Genomic DNA, 12,808 nt, shown 5'->3' with positions numbered 1-12,808 from the left:
TAATTTGAATATACTTAATAAATGCTAGCTATGGGTTTGACACAATATTACAACAGGGTTATTATACAGTGTTAATACAACAGTGTTGTTATTATACTTACACACAAGAACAATTCATAATTTTTTATATCTTTTTTTAATCTATTTTTTATATATGCTATGGATTTATTGTTAAAATTTTACAGCAGGGTTATTATACAGTGTTAATATAACAGTGTTATAATTATATTTAATATATTTTTCTAATATATTTGCTAGCTATGGCTTTAACATAATTTTACAACAGTGTTATTATACAGTGTTAATACAATTATTATTATTATTATTTATTTATTTATTTTTTTATTATTATTACACTCAAAAATAATAAACAAACTTGGATCTGCTTATTATATGCTACCTCTGGATTTATTACAATGTTACACCAGCGTTATTACACATTGTCATTATACAATGTTATTATGCTGTATTAATAAAATAATATTATGATTATTGTATTCACACATAAATATTTTTTTTATGTATGCTATATATTAATTTAATATTCATTCATTTAATATTTAATGTTATAACAGTGTTATTATACAGCATTTATACAACAGTGGCATTATTAGTATTATTATTATTATTATTATTATATTTACACACAGAAATAATGGATATGTATCAATTCCCCTGCGTGTATAAATGGTAAAATCCTGTGTCTAGAGTAATATCCCCCCCTCTCTGTGGCAGTTTGGTTCAGTCCTGTATCAGCACAGTGTTACAGGTGATGCTGAGCTCCGCAGTGTGGAGCTGCATCCACTCAGCACGGAGCTCCAGTAGTGATTGATAGTGATGGTGAACACTGGGGGGGTAAGTGGTGATTAATCTTATTTTTTGCACTATTTTTCCTTTTATCATAACGTCATTAAGTTGTTTTTTTAAAGAACAAAAGAATAAAAATTAGTTAAATTTTTCTTCTTGGAATTGTCCGTTCCACCTTAAATGGTGCTGCACAGAATGGAACTGCAGCACCATTTAAGGTGGAACGGACAATTCCGACAAGACCCTGGAGAATAACAAACCAACGTGGGTTATCGTGCATCCAGGGGTGCATATGAGCCCTGGACACTCAGAGTGCACGTGCACAATGATTTTAAAGCTATATATCTATCATTTTCTCCTCGTTCTGGTGTGAATGTGTGTGTGTGTAAGAGTATGTGTATATAGAGAAGCTGCAGGAGTGTATTGGGTTGCATTGTGTTAGATGGAGAGAAACTTTTGCCTTTTTGTTTTTTTGAGGGGTGGAGTGAAATGCATTAGGTAATCAGGTTTAGCAATTTAATAAAATTACAGGAATTAATACATTAATAAATAAAAATAAACATGTATTTATTTATTTTTTTTGCTGCTGTGCTGGTGTGTTGGTATTGCTTGTAGTAAAAAAAAAAAAAAATATATATATATATATATATATAATATACTATATACTACTGTATTTGTGTGGGTGTGTTTATATAGTTATGTGTATATATGTCAAGGTTTTTGGAACCCCTTGTAATCTGTAATTACACTGCAAACAATTCAATCTGTAATTAAGTGTAATTATCTAATTTCAAGGCAAAAAATCTTTTTTTTTCTAATAATAATAATAATAATAATAATAATAAACTTTATTTATATAGCACCCTTCATACATAAAAATGCAGCTCAAAGTGCTTCACAATAAAATTAAATAAATCAGCAAAATGTAAAAGTAATATAAAACAAATAAAACAATTAAAAAGTAACAATTTCATAAAAGAGTAGGAAATAAGACATTTATGTTATAATAAAATATAAAATAAAATAGGTTCAAACAAAAATTATGAAATAAGGATAAGAACAGCACAAACATTAAACATAAAAAAATAAGTATAAGGGGAACAGAACTAGTAAAAAGCTAAACTAAAAAGGAACGTTTTTAGCTGCCTTTTAAAGCTAGTAACACTCGATGCCTGACGAATATAATTGGTAAAGATCTTATACATGTAAGATTATTTAACTTATTTTAGAAATAATTATCTTACTCAGACTTTTCACCTTTTTTTAAGTAATTTGAACTCCAAATAAGCACAAAAAGACACTCTGCTCCTTGTTTACACATTTAAACCACAAAATAAGGGATTTTTGCTTGATTTAAGTCTTACTTCACTCATTTTGAGACTTTGTGACTGCTTATTTTTAGAAATCTTACTAAGAAAATATTGCTCACCACATTGGCAGATTGTTTTGCTTTATTTAGGCATTTACAACTAAATTTACATATGTTTTTTGTCTAGTTTTTGCCGATAGATTTTTGAAGTGTGTATTATAATATAGCTATACAATGTGTGTGAGTGTACATATATTTATATATACACAGGTTATTTGCAAAGCCTCTGATTGACTTTGCAATTACAGAATTCACAGAATTGTGAATTATTAATATGCTTGTAATAAATGTAGTAATAATTATTATTACGTATGCACCAAAAAAATACTTTTAAAGCTGAAACTAAAATGAAAAAAAAAAAATAATAATAATAACAATTTGGTAGCCTAATTAATGTACAGCTGATTTATATACAAGCTTTTCCCAGTTAACTTTGCAGTATTTTACCTGTAAACTGTTGTTAATGTTTCTATTATTATTGTTTAATTAAATGCTTCATTTGATTTAATGATTAATTAAATAATTAAAGGCTTTCAGGCTTTCAGGAATTCAGGCTTTCAGTTAACAGCTGTGCTGAACCCGTCAATAGTTAATTTAATTGAATTTCTTGTCTCTTAATGTAAAGTTAGAGAGCATCAGTTAAAGTAAAGTAGTGAAGAGGTAGAGTTACAGGTATACAGTGAATAGTAAGTATTTCAGTAATGTTCGAATCCAGATTATGAGAAGAAACAACTACTCAACTAAGTAAAGATTAAACTAAATACTTTAAGAAAAATTTAACATGATTCCTTATGTTTTCCTTCATAGTCTTGGTCACTTTAAAATTATTTTACTTCATTTTCATGCATCTTGGCTTCATGTTCTCCTCCACCACCAGTCTTACACACTGCTTTTGGATAACTTTATGCTGCTTTACTCCTGGTGAAAAAATGTTCAAATGTTTTCTTCTAATGAATGTGTTACACTACTGTTGCTGCTCCCATTGCTGACACAGATGTGCAAATGCACACACACATCTTGTCTATGACCTGTGAATAATGGCATTGCCAGAGACAGTTACTCCAACAAAAGCAGGATGAACTGTTTTTGTTTTGGAACTGAAAATTATGAATGATCAGTTATATCAATATTTTTGTCCATGAATAAAACTTGAACTCCCCAGCGTTGGGGTTTGGGCTTCCTAAGAGAGATATGGTGCTCCATTCAGTACCTTTATTTATTAATTAAATAACCAACATCACTGATGTTCTACTTGTGGTGCTGAATGCAGTCAAATCCCAATCACAGCAATGTTCCAAGGTCTAGTGTAAATTATTCCCAGTGGATTAGAGGCTTTTCCTACAGGAAAACTATAGAAAAGAGGGACAAATCTCTGCTAATTACCTTCATTTCATGAGAAACACTGAAGGAACAATTACTAAAATATAAAACGCAGTAAATTCAGATGAATAATTGACTTTATTGACTTTGTTATATTTTATAATGCTCTGGCCTATTACAGATCAGCTGTAGGTGTTTTTATATTGGCAGTAAAGTATATAACCTGCTCTCAGCACAGCGCTCTCACAGCTACACTCTATTGAAATAAATTAGATCCATCTGATCACCTCCTTGCTCTGACAAAAGCAATTTCCAGCCAGCATTAGCTCTGCAGTGTGTGATTGTATCTATATGTGTGTGTGTGTGTGTGTAAAAGTGTGTGTGTGTGTTTACTGGCAGACAAACTGCCAGTGAAGCGGAGCGCTAATAATAATACGCTATACGGTAATATGGACTGATGCTAATTGCTAGTGGACCCCGTTGTCACCTACGCCTGAACTTCATAACAGACTCCCTCTGTTAATTGTACATTCTGCTTTTACCGCCATCCCTCCCTCCGCAATTACCTGCTCGGGATACGCTGCAATTAACGCAGCGTCTAGTGCCACATCCATCAGGTACCTGACAGAGTGAAGAGAACACAAAGCCTGGAATAATCAGGATTATCAAACTCTTCAGACTCCATTAGATAAACTAGATAAACTACAAACAAGTGGAAGAGCTGATTGTAAACTTTTTAAATCCGTTCAGCCACATTAAAATCCTGATCCAGTGCAGGGCTGCCACGATTAATCGACGTAATTGACCATGTTCGCAAATTTCAGTGTCAACTAATCGTAAATTATCCTCATTTGCACAGTTGCTTGTTTTAATACGGTAAACACGCAGGCTATAGGCCGATAATACTCACCTCTGAACAGTGAAAGAGCTAGTGCTTAGTGCGGTTAGTGGTTAGTGGCTAAAGCTAATGCTGCTCCAGCAGTGCTAGCTGGGGTTAGCAGCAGGTTACAGTGCAATTACTTACTGCAATATCTAGTGCCATTTAAATTTGCTCTGTTCTCATTTTCCATATCTACCAAAGGCATGTTTACCGTATTTTTCAGACTATAAGGTGCATGGCAATACGCCTGTTCCTTACTAGTGTCACATAATGCACTCTATAATCCAGTGCACTTTATGGATAAATAGATAGAAAGATAAATAGATAGATGGACAGACAGACAAACAGATAGATAGATAGATAGATAGATAGATAGATAGATAGATAGATAGATAGATAGATAGATAGATAGATAGATAGATAGATAGATAGATAGATAGATAGATCGATTCTGGACATGTATGAAAATAGATGTTCATTAATAACTCACCTTATAATCCGGTGTGATTTATAGATGATTGCATCATCACTATTGCAAAATGTTGCATCACTGACTTGACTTGAATTCCTGTATATCAATCAATTTTGCAGGATAACAAAATGTCACAATCTCACAATATATATATTTTTTATAATAATGAGCAGCTCTACTAACAATCCTAATTGGGGTTGATCACTAATATGACATATAAGTGTTATACTATTAAATCCTGACCAATGGGAGTGCATGTTTAACTGAATATTCCATTAAGAAACAAATTTAACCCGTCATTTTTCAGCAGAGCTGCAGAGTACTGTAATAATAATAATTCTACTGAAGCACTGAAGAGTTAAAACACCAGCTTTATTCTATTTAATATAAATGAAATACAGTGACTGGCGTATATATTTCAGGACTTAGACGGCCCGCAGTCTTCCCCACGGGTCACTCTGGAGCCAGTGATGAAAATATGAATAGAAGGACCTGATTAAGCCCCTCAGCTGAACGATTTAACATGATTTAATTTCTTTCTGAAGGATTTCTGTGAGTCTTATTCCAGTTAGAGTTTGTGTATATGTATTTATGTGTGTGTATGTGTGTGTATGTGTATGTGTGTGTGTGTGTGTGTGTGTATGTATGTATGTGTGTGTGTGGGAGGGTTTGGAAAACTAATGCATTTATGAAGTCAATGTAAGTCAATTGGCTGAGCTGATTACCCGAAGGGGCTTATTAATTGTAGAGCTGCAGTCTGAGGAGCACAGGCCCAGTTAGAACTTCCCCGGGGCACACACACACACACACACACACACACACACACACACACACACACACACACACACACACACACACACACACACACACACACACCAACATACTCATTCTAGCTTTTGGTCTCCATCTGTGTGTTTGTGAGTGCAAATGTATATATACATATATGAAGTAGTCCAGTGTTTTAGTGTTTTAATATATACATAAATATATAAGTTCTAATAAAAGCAATATATCGAGTATATAGTTCATACATTGTGGCAGTTCCAAGGAGAACCCTAAAAAACAATTATAGAACCCTTACATTATGGAGCAGTTTTAGAGTGAACCCACAAAGGAGAATGCCTTTGTACTATATAATATACACTTAATGACAAAATATAGTACCCCAAGAAAGAGCTGTTGGAATTAAACGAAACATTAGAATATTAGAGTGAAATAATTGAAGTTTTTTTGGGAAAAGTGTGGAGTTGGAAGAATTTCCCAGTGCCCTGTCGCATGGTTGGACATACAGCTTCAAAGACAACACGAGTAAACACAAAATGATATATTTAAATGAAGATTTTTATTATTAAGGGAGAAAAAAATCTAAACCTACATGGTCCTGTGTGAAAAAGGTGTTTGCCCCTAAACCTAAATAACTGTTTGGCCCCCGTATATGTTTTACTCTAGGTATAATGTTCTTTTTCTGAAATAAGGTGTTATTTTTACACCAGATGTAACAGGCCACACACACCTTTTAAAAAAGTTAAACTTTTCTTTTGTCAGTCCACAGAGTATTTTTTTTTCCAAAAGTCTTGGCAATCACCAATATGTTTTCTGGAAAATTTGAGACTTGTCTTAATGTTTTACCTCAGCAGTGTCCTCCTTGAGTGGTTGGCCGGCCACTCCTGGGAAGGTTCACCACTGTTCCACTTTTTCACCATTTGTAAATAATGGTATTTTTCTGCAGTCAAAAACTTTTGCTAGATCTTAACCACTTCCTTTCTCATTTGATTCTGAATTTATTTGGATGTCTACATGATGTCTAGATTTTGAGTATACTTTGGTCTACTTTGCTTTGTCAGGCAGGTCCTATTTAAGTGATTTCTTGATTTATAACAGGTGTGGCTTGAGAAATTAAACTTTGGTGTGATACACCACAATTAAGTTTAACTCATTAGAACCATTACATTATATTGGGTTATATAAAACTGTTGATACACACACAACTTAGCACTTAAAAAATGATTTTACCAAATTGAAAATCTCTGGAATAAAAGAGCCAAGATTGATTATAGCGCCAACATGTGGAGTAATGAAGCAGTAACTTCAGTAACTAAAACATCTCCTCTACTACAGGAAAGTTCTATTGGTGGTTTAATTTTACGATTTCCTCACAGTTCCATCACCTGTTTGTAAGATCCGTGAGTCAGTCGTGATCAGACAGGCCTTTGAGGAAGTGATTCACTACAGCAGATCAGAAGGTTAAAGGAATTCATGCAGATGTAATGCAGTATCAGATCCTGAGTCTTTTTCCCACACTGCCGTCTCTCCTGAGCCTCGCGGGAGCGTTTCTCTCCTCCTCTCGACCTCCAATAAAGCGACAGAACCCAGCCCGGGCCCGACCCGTCACTCCCGCGGCGCCGGCTCTAAAGTGACAGGAGACCTGCCACGAGGGCCGAGCCCAAGGTGCCCGAGGGCAGCTGTCGAAACTGGTTAATAAGACGCCGCCAAGCACAACCTCCAATACAGCAGCTCCCTCACTGCAGCATGTGTGTTACACGCCTCAGAGCACTAACTGAACGAGGGATAGGAGGAGGAGAAGAAGAAGACAAGGAGGAGTGAGCTGAAGAGGAAAGATGGTTTAGAGAATGAGAGAGAGAGAGAGAGAGAGCAGGACCTGGAAATAGAAGTGTATAAAGATAAGGAATCAGGTTCAGGATGGGTAATTGTGGTCCTAAAAAGCACCTAACCATTTTTTTTTACAATATAGAATTTTGGCTTTTTTCCTTTTTAAGTTTTTCAGACATCCCAAGTTGCAAAAATTAATTTCAGGCAGGCTCCCCCTGGATCTGGACTTGGACCCCCCCCAACTACCCCCCCCCCCCCCCCACAATAAAAAATAATGGGTAATGGGTAATGCTAAAATCACTATTACAAACAGTACAGCAGGCAAGACTTTCACTGTTTTTGACGTTTATCAGACATGGATATACTTTAGAGTAGTCTGAGGTGAAATTAGTTTTGATGGTAGCCATTAGAGTGGCTTTCTCTCACTCTTCCTTTCTTTAGCATACATGATTAGCGTTTGTGTTCACTTTTGGGCCACTCGTTGTAGATTCCGGGAGATTTTATCTGACTTGTGGGCATCAGAGAGCCGTAATTGATATGCGGTAAACACGCAACTTCCTGGAGACTTGGGATGTCTGTTTTTTGTTCATTTTTTGTCTAAAAATTTTGGCAGTGTAAATACACTCACCGTGAAACAATTGGTGCACCAAGAAGGAACCAACAGATGGGAATGAATCAATGAATCTTGGTGGAGAGGTTTAAGATTGTGAATGCAAATCTTAAGGGCCTTTATCGACTGACTTTACCTGATTGGTAAAGTCGTCTTGTTGTGCTGTAGAGTTGGTAGTGTTGGTTGTGTCCTTTGCAAGTTATATATGAAGCCTTTGTAAGAGTTCGTAAGCAGTATTCCATTATATTAAGGATCTGGGAGATCTACACGAGCCGTGGACATGAAAAACTGACTGACTGCCTGACATGAAGTGATTCAACAGCCATAAACTGCAGACATTCAGCAAACGGCGATGGCCTCCATGAGTCATGTTCTCATACAGCTGCATAACACAGGACCACATGTGCGCAGATCAGTACGATAACTGCCCTTAACACTACAGTAGTGTTCCCAAGACTGCGATGGTGTCATGAAGTGACTCAGAGAATCAGCGTCATTCGCGTCACAGAAGTGTGGGGTGCAATTTCCTACAAAGCCAGATCACCTCCGGTCTTCACTACAGGCATTTTGACCACCTGAAATTACTGTAAATCAGTAAAGTCCTGCAATCAATGACAGGACCTTCTAAACTTCTAGACTCCAACAAGACAATGCTCAACAACACACACTCAAAAATGTTGTTCACGTGAGTGCAGATTTGAAAAAATGTATTGTTCCTTACAAATTTCATTGCAATTCGGCACTTCCTTCTGGTACAACTATTTTTTTGGATGATAAGCCTGTTAAAAAAAGATTTTTGTAATTATTATCTAGCAATCATCAACACTCTTATACAATCAAGAGGAAGATGGATGATCACAAGCCATCAAACCACCAAGCTGAACTGGTTGTGAACTTTTGCACCAGGAGGGAGTGTAAAGCAGCATAAAGTTATCCAAAAGCAGTGTGTAAGACTGGTGGAGGAGAACATGATGCCAAGATGCATGAAAAAAAATGTGATTAAAAACCAGGGATTTCTGAACTCTTAAAACTGAAAAACAACTGAATTTTTTCAGTGTTTTCTTTGCATTATTTGAGGTCTGAAAGCTCTGCATCTTTTTTTTTGTTATTTCAGCCATATTTTTATGTGGTCTCTAAATTTTCCTTCTTCCAGAGCTGTATTTTAGCACATTTTAGACTGGTATAAAAAAGTCTGGTATAACAGTGTCGCAGGCATCAGACAGTGTCTCAGACATAACTATTTGATGTAATAACTCTCTATGAGGGATTTTTCAGAGAGAGTTCCATTTTCAAGTCTCTTTAGAAGTGAAATGAATATATATATATATATATATATGTCTTTGCCTCGTGGCTCTAGTGGAAAATCAAAGACGCAAACTTCAGTCGGGCGTTGGACATGCAGTGACTGATCAGCTAGTTTGGGGTGAGGGTGAAAAATTATGTTTTTTGAAGAACTATCACTTTAAATCCCATTTGGTTGTGGGAAACCGGCTAACGCTGAGATAATGAGTCCATTGGTTGGTGGACATCCCTCATCCTCTTGGCTCTGACAGGGAGGCTCTGGCTCTGGGCTCGCTGTAGAGAGTATGAGCTGGGTTATGAGTGGCACTATGGGTAATCAGAAACTCATTAATCAGCATGGGACGTCTGCTGGTAGCTCTTCGCCCTCCGCTGTCCTGAGGTGTCTGCTATTTTTCACCCGTGGTAACTCAGTCGCTGAGAGGAATTGCAATGTGATGGTCATCTCAGTCCACGTCTGAATAAATCAGGCAGACGGCGGCAGACGCCGGGGTGAATATCCAGCCGTAATCAGTGCCTCTCTTCATGTCACTTCATTGATCTGACACTTTGCAATATTCTCGCTCTGCCTCTGTGCGTCTAGAAACCATTTAAATGTCTCAATGTTTGGCTCCGGCGGCGTCCATGATTGGATCCAGTGGGCTTCCAGGGGCTGAGACCAAACACGGCCCAATTCTGATCTGTAATAAAAGAGGTGGTTTACAGAGATGGACAGAAGTAATGGACTTGTTATCAGTTCCCAGCAGTCGTTGATGTGGAACACACCGCCTGCAGGACAGCACTGCGGTCTGAAACTGACCTGATTGCTGGAGTATTGATCAGAAGGTTGTGGGTTCAATACCACTGTGTGCTAAAATGAGAATGTTGGACCCTTGAGCATGAAACCCTTTAATCATGTGCATAGACGATGACTTACTTTATTAGTGTAGGGCAGGGGTCAGAAATTAAGCTTGATATTCTCCAAGCCATTACGTGGCCTCAAAAAAAGAATTCTGTTTTGGAAAATGAAGTGTAATGGGAGGATGAAGCGCTACAAACTAGTAGTAGCTCTCCAGCCCAGAGGGTTCTTGAACCCAATTGCAGAACAGTTGATCTTAAAGCAGGAAAACCCAAGAAGAAAGGATTAAAAAAAATAAAAATAAACTCATCGCTCCTCATGCAGGATAGAACTTGTGTCGTCAGGGTCGAGCTCCAATACACTACCTCTGCCCCGGCTAGTGAATTGGGACACAGCCGAAAAAAAAAAGACTTTATAAGGAGATCGGGAGTCCAAAAACGGGAAAAAAACGAGAACGGGCGGAAACTAAAGTCACGACGAGCGAGACAGAGAGAGACAGGGTGAGGCATGTAAACAAAAGCTCTCTAGAGAAGCATTTTATTTTATTTATTTTTTTTCATTATCCTTCATTATCCTTCATTATAGTTTAAACAAACAACCTCACACGCTTTCTATCTGATTGGCCTCTTGAATATTTTGAGCAATTGTTATTCTTTCCCAGGTTCTAAACAATCCTCAACAGTACAAAGAAAACAGCTCTGGAAAAAAAGAAGAGAGCACGTAAAAATGATGAGTTTCTTTGTTTTTATCAAACTGAAAACCTCTGGAATATAATCAAGAGGAAGATGGATGAAGTCATTAAACCACCAAACTGAACTGCTTGAAAAAAAAGCAGTGTGTAAGACTGGTGGAGGAGAACATGATGCCAAGATACATGAAAACTGTTAATGATTTCTGAACTCTTAAAACTTTATGAATATGAACTTGTTTTCTTTGCTTTATTTGAGGTCTGAAAGCTCTACATCTTTTTTTGTTATTTCAGCCATTTCTCATTTCTCATGCTCTAAATGACAATATTGCCACACACTGACTTTATGTAGCTAGCAACATAAACGTACCTGATTAATGAGCAGATTATGTTAAATGAGGAAAAGCTTTGATGTGTAACAGTTGGTCTTGGTCTTGTCTGTTTGTGATTATAATTTTTGATCTTGAGGTCAGGAGGAGACAAAACATTTATGCGGGTCTAGTTGAGTGTAAAGCTCTCTTGACTTCCACTTGATTTCCACTTTGAGGGGTGAAATGTGAAGCATATTTCAAAGCGAGAGAGTTTCTGCTTCATCTCTTAAAACATCTCTACAATCCAGCTTTTTAGTCAAGAGCAACTGGTGTAAAAATAGCAAAACAATTTTTAATGATTTTGCACTTGATACTGCAATGTTGGGTGGTTTGAAAGGACTTAAAACAACACTTAAGTCCTATCCAGATGGGATTAATTTATTAGTTTCTCAGGTGGTTCTGGGGTAATTTTCTCTCTTTTATGGGTTTTTTTATCCTCTGTAATTTTATTCCCATCCAGAACGATCATGTAAGTGTTTTTCTCAGACGTCCTCTGAGAAAATTACTGGCTGAATCATCTACTGTTTTTCTCTGAACTCCGTGCTCCTCCGGTAATTTTAGTCCTGTCCGGACGCTCATCTCTGAGTTTCGTCTCCTCGCGTTTAATAAAATAGCTGTTAGTCCACTGCCGCACACCGTAATTACACTTTGGACGCGCCACGGTTTCCACGGAGATCTACGTAAAAAAAACACAACAGCGAGTGGAAATGGAGGAGCTACTGAACGCTGTGATGATGTCATGTGACTGATAAAAAGCCAAAAAACTCACTGGTCCTCCTGTTTTTTTATTTGCAGTCCGGATGCAGGAGTTTTATCACTAAGATGCTCTGTGAGAAACAATTTCTACTATCAACTATGTCCAGTATTACTATGCTAAGTAGGAGACTTGCAGTCACAGTTTGGGCAGTTTACTCAGTTTACTGTGCTGCAGTAGTTAGTTAAAAATAGTTAGTTTGGTTAAAAACTCATGCATTATTGGATCTGCATCGGGCAGCAGACCTTTTTTATATACTATTAAGTGTGTCATTGCCAGCTGTCGTTGAAAAAAAGTACTGAATCGAATCACTATGCAGTGATTAAGTCCAATTAAACAGCAATTACATTAACTAAATCAGTTTGACAAGCACTCACAAAACAAAGGGACATCATAATATAACGGCTCAGATCAGAGGCTTTGAACCCTCAAGGACTGTGCAGACTTTATTATGCCGATAACACGCCGAGGACAATGGCGCTCCTCATTAATGATCCCCGAAATAATGAAAAATGGCCACAAATCACGTCCTTGCTTTTTCCGGGCCTGAGGTTAATTTGACAGTTTGAGGTCTTTCACGGCTGCCTCTGAAAGAGTTATAGATCTAATTTGCGGCAAAGGGAACATACTTGGCTGTCAGAAGGGCAGATTAGATGATAACGGAGTGCGGTGAACGGCCGGGTCAGCAGAAGATTGTGCAAAGCTCAGCAAAGGCCTAAAGCTAACAGGACACTCGGAGCTAATTATACAGTGTAATGTAATGGAATAATCATCCACGGCCCTTCTGTTG

General features: G+C 37.0%; 1 protein-coding gene across 1 annotated transcript in view; it reads left to right on the top strand.

Moving 5' to 3' along the window:
* The first annotated feature begins 775 nt into the window (after positions 1-775).
* The window catches only part of htr5ab (5-hydroxytryptamine (serotonin) receptor 5A, genome duplicate b), a 36,606-nt gene continuing 24,573 nt past the window's right edge, over positions 776-12,808 (top strand). Inside the window, exon 1 of the mRNA XM_007229188.4 lies at positions 776-855. The gene's annotated coding sequence lies outside the window, so the exon portion shown is untranslated. The remainder of the gene's footprint in view (positions 856-12,808) is intronic.

This window comes from Astyanax mexicanus, chromosome 8 (genome assembly GCF_023375975.1).
Source record: "Astyanax mexicanus isolate ESR-SI-001 chromosome 8, AstMex3_surface, whole genome shotgun sequence".
Classification (NCBI taxonomy): Eukaryota; Metazoa; Chordata; class Actinopteri; order Characiformes; family Acestrorhamphidae; genus Astyanax; species Astyanax mexicanus.
This window is presented reverse-complemented; position numbering and strand designations above follow the sequence as displayed.